Source organism: Struthio camelus, chromosome W (assembly GCF_040807025.1).
Source record: "Struthio camelus isolate bStrCam1 chromosome W, bStrCam1.hap1, whole genome shotgun sequence".
Classification (NCBI taxonomy): Eukaryota; Metazoa; Chordata; class Aves; order Struthioniformes; family Struthionidae; genus Struthio; species Struthio camelus.
The window spans coordinates 62,485,419-62,498,330 of NC_090981.1; the positions used below are offsets into that span (position 1 = coordinate 62,485,419).

A 12,912-nucleotide genomic window follows, 5' to 3' on the forward strand; every position below is an offset into this window, starting at 1 on the left:
AGGGAAAGAAAAGAAGAGGGGAGAAGTAAAGAATACTTAATTATTGTGTTTTTTTTTTTTTTTCCAAGGTAACTGTGTATTTTGACCTAATGATATACTGGCTCCAGATATGTTTTCTACATCACTACACAGGCTTCTTCTTTACTGCCATGGTAGGACCAAGAAACCCAGTCTGAGTTTAAAGATTAGTTTGATCATTTTATACGAAACCTATAAATTATTCTAAAGACGTCTTGTATGAATTTGATTTAAAAATTTATCTAAGAGACTCACGTTAATCTCCCTAAGCAGATGTATCTTGGGGTGGCATAGCCGTTTTGACTGCATATTAGTAATGCCATGGGTCCTTCTTCATGTACTCCATGAAAGAAGCAAGGCAAGAAGTGAAGAAGAGAGCTCTCTAGCTATGAAAGGGGAAAGTAAACCTGATTTCTCAGTAACAAAACTTCACTTGATGAAAAAATATTCAGAACAGACACTAGCTTCAACTGTTTTCCAAATAGATGTGGCGCTGATCTGGGCAAATTGTCCACATGACTGATAAGGGTATGGAAAAATGACTTTTACAAACATTTCGATGACAGCAGGTGATTTGAACATTTCAATGTAGGTACATTTATGGCTCCGTCACTCCCACATTTAATTACTTCAATATTCTTCTGGTACTTATCATCAAGATGTTCCTAGGCAAAGAACAGAAATATCTGGGTACAATAGGGAGTGTTGTCTAGCTGCTTAGTTTGTTTGTTTGTTTTTTTTTTCCATATTTCCCCCCTCGCCCCTGCAGTTTAGCCACTTTACAGCTGAGTAATTCACTTCATTTCTTTATGCCCTAGCTGTAGAACGAAGATGGTATTATTGACTTCCACAGAAAGGCTCTTTGAGATCTCCTAAAGAAACGGACTTTATCAGAGATGAGTAATATCTCATTTTGATAAGTGAGAGATTAAAACTAGCTTCACAAAGGGACTTAGGCACCATAGTGCTCATTATTATAGCACTTACCATTTCAGCCCCAGGTCATCACAGCTGTGACAGCTATTTTCATCATCGTAGGATGCCGTGGTGGTGGTATGGGGAGGTGGGAGAGGGAGCTGGAGAGAGGATTGTGCATCACTGGGCTTCAGACAAGGAGCGGCAACGAACTGAAAAAGAGACTGTATCTTAGTGGTGAGGCACTTGTACAGCACAAAGATTTTTTTCATTTTAGTTCTGGCTCCTTTTAAAATTATTGATATAAAATAGTAGTAAAAGCATTGCAATTTACAGCTCTGCACCTTAAGCTAAATGCACAGGTAATAAGCTTAGGAATAAAGCTTGCACCATTTCTCTTCGCGAAATGGACAGTTTTAATATAGATAATTGACAGTACACCTGTACCCACCTCCAGCATCACAGAACCTTTAACTAAGCAGCAGCTTTTAATTCTCCCTTGAAAAAGGTGGGAATAGATCCCAAGTCTTCTATTTCCTAAGCCAGTGGGTGAACTGTGTGTCAGAAGAGGGTTCTCATCAGCAACCTTCCTCTAGCTATTTTTCCTGAAGCACCTGATCTATTAGGCATACTCTGAGCATGGCTATTAGACCAAGCCCTATAATGACCTAGAATGAGGAGTGTCTACTCTGTAGATCCAGAAAGGGTACATAAATGATAGAGAAATCAAAGAATTCGGATAAGACTGAGACAGATTTGGGAATGGTGCAAGAAATGCTAGTTTAAGAAAGGTTAGTATATGTGCCTGGAGGAAATCAAGAGTTAGGCAGCAACAGGAGTGGATTATAAATATTTTTGTGTATCTCACATTGTAAGGAAAGTGAGAATGTTTTGCAATATTTCACGTTCATTGTGTCTAAATCAGTTTCAGCACCTTTCTGTGTGCTATTTGTATATGGAGGAATGGATGACAGCCTTTTCCCTGGAGAAGAAATGAGATGATATAAACAGCTGTCTGAATGGTCTATCAAGAACTGAATGGGGCAATTATCTGAGGAAAAAGTACTGGGTAAGACAGTTTCAAAACCAGGTTTTAGGAACATTGTCAGGACAGAAAATGTTAAAAAGCATTATGAAAACACATCAGAAGAAAAGAAAGTCAACAAGTTTCTTTTTCTCTGAAATAATTGGTTTAGGCTACAAGGTTAAAGGATTTCTCTCTCCTGTGTTCTGCATTTTCTATATAAGTTACATAAGGGTTACTGGCTATTTCTTACCAGGCCTAAGTCTTCAGTGCAGAGCGGATTCTAAGTCCCTCTAAGGAAATCACGTGATTGACAAGGGTGGTGTTACTTTACAATTTCAAATTGTAAGGGTCCAGGAGCATTCTCCCCAGTGTAAAAGCTATTCTATAGGCAAGCTTTGAGGAGTATTTAAGGAGTCAATAATTTAAAAAAAAAATCAACAATTAAAAAAAAAAAAAAAACAAACTCAATGACTTTCCAGGAAATCGGTTGGTAGATATTTTGCTGTCTCCTCTTGCAGGCCTCATTTAGCTACCTCTGAGTTCAAATCTTTTTAATCCCAGTGACTGTGGATGTTGCCGCAAGTATCTTCCAAATTAAAATTTTCAGTTGATTCTAATGATAATCTGTCATTATGTAAATTCCTACTAAGTGTGTGGCAAACTTTGGGTTCTGCAAAATCCAGATTGATAATGTCACTCAACTTCTTGTTGAATAGCCATTATCTGGGAGTAGATTATAAGAAAAATAATTTTTCCCTGCTGCTCAGAACGGATGGGCTTGTGATTAAGACACTGTTTTCAGTCTTAGAAATCATGTGCTTAACTGCCAGCCCTTCGACAAACTTACTATACGCAAATCACTTTCTCTCTCCCTGCTTCAGTTTCCTAGCTTTAAATTCAGGATTTACAGCTACCTCTGCTGTAACCACCTCTAAAACAAAGTCTGTGTAGCTAAGTACTGTCTCTGATCATAAAACTAGCCTGGGCTTACATCTCTGGTCTGCCCAAAAGTAGTGGTGAGACCCTGGGCATGTCACTTAGCCTGTATTTTACCTTGATTTTCTCCTCGCTGATATGAAACGTAAGCCATCTTATCACTCTAGGGTATACGTTCAGGAATATTTTCAGCAAGCTTCTGTGAAGGTTTTCCAAACTTCATTACTACCTAGATACATTTTGGCAGTAGGAACGGGGGCAGTGCAGCAGATATTTCTATTGTTCAGATAAGTTATCTTTGTCGGGTTGAAAGAAAAGAAGAAGATGAGAAAGAAAATGAAAACCACACCTCACTAAATAACTGGCATTAGGGATTTTATGGTTTGTGTTTCTTCTCTAAGAATAATTGGGATGTTGGTCTTATAAATCATTCATGTAATTTTCATGATAACTGCTTGACTTTTCTAGCTAGCTTGAGTCTGCTTCAGGTGAGAGATGTGTATCATCTGGGGTTAATACAGTTTTGTTTTATGCTTATTACTGGATGAAGAGTGGTGCTGAACGCTTTTCATATTGCTAGTATGATTTGAAGGCTCTATCTGAATCCTTACCTGCCATTGCTAGTTTTGTCTTTTATTTTTCCTTTTAGTAGCATTCGTTGTTTTTATTTAATTTTTTGTTTGGCTGGTTTTTGTTTTCCCTTCTCTTTTTTTTCCTGCTTTTATTACAGTTGTAAAAATGAAAAATTATTATATTGTATATATACACAGTTTCTTTTGGAACTTTCTCTCTCATGACTGACTAATCACTACTAGGGGATATGGGAACCAGTCTCTCTAATGTGGTTTAAGAAGGATATAAAACTATAGCAAAACAAAGAGATAGAAATATTCACCACAGTACAAATAGTGTTAAGGTCGTTGTAGTATCTTAGTACAGGCAATATTTTCTTTCCTGGCATGGTTATAATTATAGTATACACACACATACGCAAACACATACGCATTTTAACACCTCATATTTCTGAGGAATATCATCTCAACAAACTTTAAGTGCTTACCTGTGTCAATGGAGGTAAGTCCTTGTAGCCAACCGATAGACAAGCATCTCTTGTGCCTAGAGATCTCAGCTGTCCTCTGGCAGTCTGTCTTGCTTCACATTGACTTAGGAGGGAGACTTGAGGGGACAGATAAGAGCTTAATCACCCTCCTTGCTTGACTACAATTTGTTGGGAGACTCCAACCCGGAGCACTTTGAGTTTTCATTGCATTGCATTCATATTGTTGAAGGCCTAGCCCTAAATAATAAACTCTTGATAAGCTTGCATGGGGTTGAAACTTTTGGTAAGAAAACAAACAAAGAATTATTTTCAGTATCAAACTCAAAATCTTTCAGCAAACTGGAAAACAAGTGTAGTACTGCTGGAACCTGGCTAGTATTAGATGAACTGGGCTACCTTTGAATGAGACGACTCCCAGGATAGCCTTCAACTATTCAACCAAGCAAGTAGTGCCACTCGATAGGAGAGGACCTGTAAAATGAAACAGTTGGTGCTGCAGTCCCTGCATCTACATAATGCCCATTTCAGGGGCGTTACTTCAGACTAGCTGCGGTGTGGCACTGCAGACTGTGCACCTATTCACAGCCGGAGGGCAATAGGTGGGCTTCTGGAGCACATCATCTGCTTTAACTTTATCCAAAATGGGACCATTGGAAGATTCACTGAAAAAGTGCACTCTTAATCTGAATTGAAATGTTAATGTAGGCAGACCTTCAGCTCATTTTGGAATCAGTTCATTGCTTTTAGATAAGTAGTAGTATGGATTCAGACATTTCACTTCTATTTGCATGCCCTGTTCCTTGCCCTAAAAAACAAAAAAAACTCCCCCAAAAAACAATTTCCATGGGAATTAAAACAGGATTTTACTGGCTTTTAGATAAAGACCATCATTTGGCTTTGTCTTATTTTCTTGGCCTTCTTACCATGTTCCAATCCAAATTCCCTGCCTTCTCCACAGGGCTAAAGAAAGCTTTCCTCTCCAAATTCTGACATTTTGAAATTCAGTTTTCCTGCCAAGCTTTGATATGTGTTTCATCCACATACAGACAAATAAATTGTACATTTTTCTGGGAAGAAAAGCTGAAATTTGAATCCCTAGCATTTCTTTATATTGTTGTATTTCTTAATTGTGTTAGAGGAAGCATTCTAACTTAAAACGTTTGATGTTAGCCGTTACACTATATCAAAACTATGTGCGGATTGATATTTAAATACTTGCTATTAGATAGCCTGGTAGCCAGAAAAGTGTGAATCAACACAATAAAATAAAGTTAAAACTTTCTTACCTTTTCAATATGAAAAGATTTAACTTCTCAAATCAAAATGAGATCATCAAAGTGAAAGGAGAGGTGAGCATCTTCCAAGGGTGTCTTATCTTACCAGTCTTAGAGAGACTTAGAGATTAGAGCTCTATGAAATGAATCCACTCACTTCTTCTGGACAGTGCCCTTTATTGATGTCATATTGATCACATCACTGTCCCTGAGAACATAGGAATACTTCTATAATTTATTTTTTTGTGTGGTTTAACAGATTTCTTTTCTTTTCTTTTTTTTTCTTTCTTTCTTTCTTTTTTCTTTTTTTTTTTTTGTTTTTTTTTAAAGCACACCCCATTAAGTGACCTCCCCTGGACTGAAAAATCAACAATAAGCAGCCTTGTGCCCCTGTCCATACTTTACCTGTTGCCTGGGCGCTCAAAGCAGCGGTCCACCAAAACCTTCAGCCTGGGCAGGGAGCAACCCAGTGAAACAGAGCCCCGCCTGCCCCCTCGTTTCCACTGCGCTGGAAAGCTCTCTGTACAGGTGCCTGAGCAATAGAGGCTCGTATAAAACCCAAGGTCTGGCTTTTGTAATGATTGCCGCAGAAGGTATTTTTAACCTGCAGTTTTAGAAGAGCTCTTGGAGGCGCCAGCTAGCCCATCCTACGCCACTCAGCAGAGGCTCCCTCTGTATCCCTTTCTCTATTGTTTTCTTTGTTTTTATGGTTGCCTGTTTCTCTGCAGGTAGCTCAGCGATTATTGAAGCAACTGACTCTGCCTTTTTCTGCTCATCTCGGGGATCCAGGCAAAACAAGCCCATTTGAAGCAGAGCCCGACGCTCGCAATAATTCCCCATATGTTGATTTTCACACCAGCCTTGGGTGGCTGCACCTCATTATTTGATTTTCTCTGCATCGGTTTTGTTTTGTGTGTGTCTCTGTGTGTGTGTGTGTGGCTTTTTTCTTTCTAGTTTGAAGGGACTCTGACCTAAATAGAGTGAAGCGTGGGTGGCAGTTTAGTTGTAGGTGCCACTTCAAAGCCTGGAAATGCTACAATCCACAAATTTAAGTACTTTAAGAGAGGGGAAGGGGGGAACACGACATCAGTGTGTATTCAAGGACGCCACTTGTGACAGGACTAACAACAGATGAACCCCAGAGGCTCTGATTTCAACGTGTAGTACACCCCACATGTCTCTGGAGCTTAGGGGGTGGTGGATTTTTAAAGGACGCATTTGCATATCACTGGATCTAATGCAGTTAAGTTTATGATTTAGCAAAAGTGAACAGAAAGGGAAATACCACAGAAAGAAAATATACGATCCCTCTTAATTAAATCAAGAAAAGATACCAATTTCCCAAGGCCCTTTGGATTACACAGGGGAAAAAAAAAAAAAGAAAGAAAGAAAACAAGCCATTCTTATGAACTGTGATCAAATACGTTTAACCCTGAAGTGTGAATTATCGGGAACAAGTACACCAAAGTACATTGCTGGGAACAACTACACCAAAGTACATGAAGTAGACAATATAGCTTTTACTATAAGATCCCACTATATGTGCTGAGACAAAGCAGTCATGGCATGTGCAGATATGTATGACTAAGGCTGACAGTTTTTTACTGTAAGCTTTTTTTTGCTGCTATGTGTGAAGTCTGCTCTTGGAAGAGTTGTTTGGTTACCGTACATGTAAGCACTGAGTTCTGGCTCTCTGGGAGCTTAAAGCTAAATAGACAGAACAGACAAAAAAGTACACGTGCGGACAAGCTGCCCCTTAGACCGAGCAGCAGAGCTCTCTTTCGCTTCGTAGTCGTGAGTCCAATTTATCACAGCAAGTTACTTCGCGTTTCCACTTTCCCTACATACCCCTTTGGGAGTACTAGGAGCTACTTGTCTTTCCGCTCATGCTTTCCGGGCACTTTCCTTGAGAATCATTTTCACTGTGTAAATCACTTGATGAAAAATTATCCTGCAGGAAATTAATATTGAGAATGTATTTTAGAAAGTAGAATTATGAAACTGATGCGGAGGAGGTCTTAGTTTACTGGCAAGAAGGCCAGCAGCAGGTCCTGCAGCTGAGTAAAGTCCCCCCAGCGCTGAGAGGTCCTCCTGGGCTGTGGTGCCAGGAGGCATGCCACTTTCTGCAGCCAACAGTACCAAGCAATGTGATGGGGCTAGCTTCCCATTTAGCTACATGAGACCCCGCTTTTGAGGGCAACCAAGCACCCATTTAAAGATGAATAAGGCTTTATTATGTGAGTCCAGAGCAAGGCTTGGATAACTGTTTCTGGAGTATCCCTTCCCATTGACTTTGTCACTGAGCCAGAAAATATGGCATAACAGATCCTATACTTATCTTGATGATTTTCCTTTCTAGACCTTAATTGCCCTAATCTAGACCTTATTATTGCATATTTATACTGAGACAGTGAATCTTCTACCTTTTTATGTTCCTATAAGTTTTGACGATATAAGCAAACTATCATTAAATAAGCTAGGCTTTGAATTTACAATATACCTTATGATAAGTGTTCATGTATGATCTATTAGCAGTAAATGTGACAGAGTTTCTCCTTATGAGTGAAATATACAACAGTTATTACAAAATAAGAACATACCTGGGTGGACACCCATCTACACTTCACTTTACCTTGTCATATCTTATCTTTTCCTAAACATAAAACTAGATATATTGGGGGCCACGATGACAGTAAAACAGTGTTGTATTAAGCCTAACAGTTAAGGCACTCTCCTGAGTTGTGACAACTGTAAGATGAGGCAGTCTGACATCAGGGGACTTCTGTGCAGCAGCTTTAACCACTAAGCAAAAGTTAGGTGCTATGGTCAGTGCCACCTGCTCCTACTGCACTTCTGAACAGGAGCAGCTGCCCTCTGAGCAAAGTTCATCACTGTCCATGTGCATCAGGCTCCCTTGGCGAAGGGGTTGATAAGATAGATGCCCAGAAAGCAAATCCCAAAATGAATAATCCTAATGCTGACTTTGATGAAGACAGTTACTGGCTGCTTGTCTCTGTCAAGTCAGTGGCTTTACGAAGGTGCAATTATGGAGTTTTAAAGAGCTCTGCAAATCTTGTGGCAAAACAGAGATGTCCATGACATGCCTAAGTGGTTAGGATAGGGCTTTGGAGTCATTAAGATAGGGATAGATGTTTAATCTGTGCCTATAGTGAAATTTAGCTGCCTAGGTAGATACATGAATGAGTCTAACTGGCTCTACTCTCTTGCGCTGAACAAAAGCTCTAAAATACCTTACCTTTTCGATATTTTCTTTACATAGTGCCTCTTTAGGCTAATGAAAGCACACAGGAAAGTACAGAGGTGGCTCCTCTGGGCTTGAGTTTTACAGGCAATGAAGAAGACAGCACTAATTTTCCTCTATATTCCTAATGGCTCCAGAACTATTTGTTTTTTACCAAAACTACTGACTCCCCTACTGCTGTCACTGAGATGGTGCAGCCCACTCCTCATGCAGAAAGCAATATGCTACTTAAGTGCGTTGCTACCAAATTCCATTGACCACCGTAGACACAAAACTGACAGCAACACTAGCTGTCTATAGAGTGAATTGAGCAGCCAACAGGGAGTGAGATTGATGTCTCTGCACCAGGAATTTTTGGCCAGTTGAGTGTTTCTGCAATATGACAAGACCTCAGCAGCAGCTGCTCGAGTTACTCTGTAGAAAGCCTCATGTTTAGTAAACATTCCTGGTGGCATAATGAACTCCTTTTATTACTGTGATTAGGCAGCAAATTATTTCACTAAATGGAATTAAATTGTTGCTATTATTTTTATTTATTATTTACTAAGTGCTAACATCACTCAGAAATGCTCCTACCTATAAAGGGGACGGAAGAGAGTTATACTTAAGCACGTACACAGACAGGGCAGCGTAGGTGCATGTGCCTATTAAGGGGCTAGTTGACAGTCTTTTGCTTTTAAGGGAGAAGGTCATGATGCCCTTGCAGAGGTCACTGCAGAAGAGTCTCCTAAATGTCCCTTTAGATAGAACACAGTGAAAGGAGAAATGTTATCCCAATATATAAAAAGAGAAAGAAATAATTTTCAAGCTTAAAAGCAGTGAAGAGAGAAGAAGGGTTCTTGGAAGGCATTTTTCTGGAAGAGCTAAGAGACTAAGTAAGGCAGGAGAGCATGTACACGGAAAAGAGAGTTGTGCTGAATTCCAGGTGTCTGACACAAAAGATGTGGCTCTGCGTGAAATTGCTCATTTTGTGATCAAACATCCTGAAGGCAAGCAGGGGGGAAAATGCTACCGAATCTCAATATTCCCAGTTTGTGTTGGGGTGCAAGGCTACACAAACTGGAGGATCAGGCCCTGGCTCTGTAACAAAGCCCAGGAATATTGCAGTGAGTCATTTTTCTCTCTGCTTTGTCTATTGACATTTTAAGTTCTTTGAAACTGGAACTGAATTTATACAGGTAGAGTTTCTTAAGTCTCTCATCTTGCTTTGAAAGTCTCAAAACTGCTGCAATACAAATCAAGATAGTTAATTGTCAAAAGCAGCATTTTTATGCTTCTAAGTTACAAGAGGATGAGCTGCAGACAACTGTAAAGAACATATTAAAAAATATTTTGAATCTTTATTGAAATGGTTTTAAGTCATCCTCACCTTTTTTCTGGGAGTTTTTTGTGTTAAATATGTTATATAATGTTATATCTACCTATCCTTTCAGGTTGTCTGTGTCCTTTGAGTCCGTAGGCTGTATGGGGTACCTGTTCAAATGTCCCTCTTCCTCTTCTTCACCCTCAACTTTCTTCTTTTCTTCCAGCTCCCAGTCTTCCAATTCCAGTTACTCACGTAGTTTTAAGGATTACAGTCTCATTTTATTTAATGGAGTGTGCACGGCTATATTTCATTATTGCCAGAAAAATCCATATGCCACATTTTTAAAAATAAATCCCCGCTAGAAATGTTGGAAACCTTACAGACTTTGATTGAGTTGCCCCAGGTCAAACTGAACATCTGGGAAAGAGCTTCTGCCTAGAAAATGGTTGTGCATCCTTGAATACTCCAGTGGCCTCGCTTTTGGAATAGGCATAGGTGAAGCTGTGTATAAAGTGCATGGATATCACTAAATATTTCCTTGTATAGCGCATCACATTTCTCTGACACTGCTCTGGCAGCCCAGTACTGTACATATCCCACTGTGGTACTGGTTTAATATAAATACACATATTAATAAAAGGTGGTCAGATAATATTTGCCAGACATATAATTTTTTTAAATGCTGGGTTTTTTTTTCCTTCCTTTTGGCATTGCAAACTATTCACAAATCAATTGTTAATCTATTCAGTATTTAAGGATAAGAGTCTGAGCCAAAAGCCCTTTGAAGTCAATGAAAATATTTCCAAGGACTTCAAAGAGCTCTGGATCAGCCCCTAACAGAACAAGATCACAAACAAACACACGGTAGACTACTGAGTTACTCATAAAGCAGTTTGCATATCTTTAGATACAGTAAACACATTGCTGTCATAGCAATTAAAAGCCCACATCCAGAATCTGAATCTTAAAACTGACAATTAGAAAGACCATCTTTCTCATTTCCAGTCTGGGCAGGAGATATAAACCTAAATATGGAACAAATGAATTGATAATACATATCTGGTCTTGTATGTGCTCTATATGGCTAAATATGAAGGATCTAAAAAAAGATCAAGATGTTGAAGAATTATGTTACACGATGTCATGCAAATTCATTTCAATGCTTGGTTTTGAAGGGTTATATTATCAGGTTTTGAAAATGATCTTGTAATTGCCAAGTATTCACTTTTATCTCTTTTGTACAACATGGTTTTTTAAAATCATCTCACTCTTCTTTTAATATTTCAAATATATAGAAATAGTTAAAATATAGCTTAAGAATACTTTTGTTAATATTCCTGCTACGTGAAAAATTTTGTATCATCTCTTGCAAATTCTCAATATTACTATGTAGAATTTATCCACTGTTGCAGATTATCTATGAAATTCAAAAGCTCCAGGATTTGGAATATAGTTGTTTTTATCCTGAAGAATCTCAAAATACTTATTTTCATGCTTTATTAAAGCAGGTGCCAGTATGGGTCTCACCTTCATTGCAAAAGCATTGCTATATAAGGCAAGAATCCACTGCCGCTCCCTATTGCAAGTACTGGAAAATACTGTAGTTATGCAAATGGGAGATTAATCTACTTTCGTTTGGCTAGCTAGGAGCTGGGCATTTAGGTAGTTACGGGAGAGCGAAGAGAGAACTTGGCACAGAGACAAATGGGCGAAAGAGAAATATTCAAGAGAGAGTATATATTTGCAAAGGATGATCTATGCCACTCAAAGACAAGCATCTTCCGGAAGAACAGAGAGAATTTCAGTCTGAATGACATTCTTTGTTTCCACTCAGTTGACAGAGATGCTAGACAGCTTAGTTTAGTTGTTGAATTTTTGGGTAATTTAAGTCAGCTGATTTGAAATTTACTCTCAGGCTAAGAAATCTGGACTACTGGAGTCCTTTCTCCTTAGAATTAAGTGTTGAAGAATATTAACCAAGGATACCCAAAATGTAACATAAATTAAAAAAAAGAGATAGTCTGGAGCTCTTCTTCTTGGAATCTCAACAGCGCAGGCAGAAGCCATGTTGCCAGCAGAGATGTGCATGTATATATATCTATGTGTGCGTATATATGTCTGCGTATGTATACATATGTATTTCAATGTCTTTTGATTTAGAGCAATGGGGAACATTAAAATAGATGAGAAATGAAGACTTCTTCACATATTAGGATCCTGTAGAGCGTGGAAGGAGATGAGTGGATGAGAGAATATGTCAAAGCATTGCAAGCACCAAAACTGTCATCTACTAGCCCATGCCTGATCACACATCTTCAGAAGGGAGAACGATATTCAGGCATACGTAAATCACTGGGATAGGGTTCAGAGAAAGCATATGTTGTATAACAGAGGTTTCAGCATAAAGTCTTAAATGTTAGGAAGGGAAGACTATTCAGCAAAACACTTAAGCATTAAGTGTTAAAATTAAATATGTGTGCAAACTTCTTAAATGAAAAATGTCCCAAGGTCCTTTCTGCATGAACATGAATGTTTCATTGGAACTTCCTTACGAGCATATAATTAAAGCTTAGCATGTGCTTAACCTTTACTGATTGACAGTAGAGTTAACTGAAAACTTTCATTTCAAAATCTTTTCAACTGGAAGATGGCCTTATTTCCATTTCTTACTCTTATTTTTTCAAAGAAAGTTGAAAAGAAAAAAAAAAAAGAAGAAAAGGAAAGAATGGTGCTGAATTGTTTCTGCTTCTTCATTTTAAACGATTTGCCCTTATTTTCCCTTTTCTTTTTTCTCCTTTTGTTTTCTTCTTCCATATCTCTCATCCCCTTCTTTATTTTTTCCCTGGGAAAAAGGAAGAGATGGAAGAGAAGAAAGATAGGAGGGAAAGGAAAAGGGAACGGTGAAAATTATAAGGAAAAATACAATAATATTTTCGTGTGAAGCCTGATAATCATAAATGATTCAAAATGAAATCTCACTGGGGGGGGGTGGGGGGGGGAAGAGATTTTGTCTCTGGGAAATTGTTTCTGTTATCTTATTTTCCTCACTTCTATCCTTCCCCTTCGTTGTCCCAGCATGATTTTTAGCAACCACTACATATTTTGTTCTCTTGA

At 38.6% G+C, this 12,912-nt stretch overlaps 1 long non-coding RNA gene across 1 annotated transcript; it reads right to left on the reverse strand.

The window, feature by feature from the left end:
* Nucleotides 1-535: 535 nt before the first annotated feature.
* LOC138064216 (uncharacterized) lies at nucleotides 536-4,097 on the reverse strand. The gene is made up of 3 exons (XR_011137492.1): nucleotides 3,957-4,097; nucleotides 1,006-1,145; nucleotides 536-683 (listed from the first exon to the last, which is right to left on the reverse strand). It is a non-coding gene; the product is annotated as an uncharacterized lncRNA (long non-coding RNA).
* Nucleotides 4,098-12,912: the final 8,815 nt, after the last annotated feature.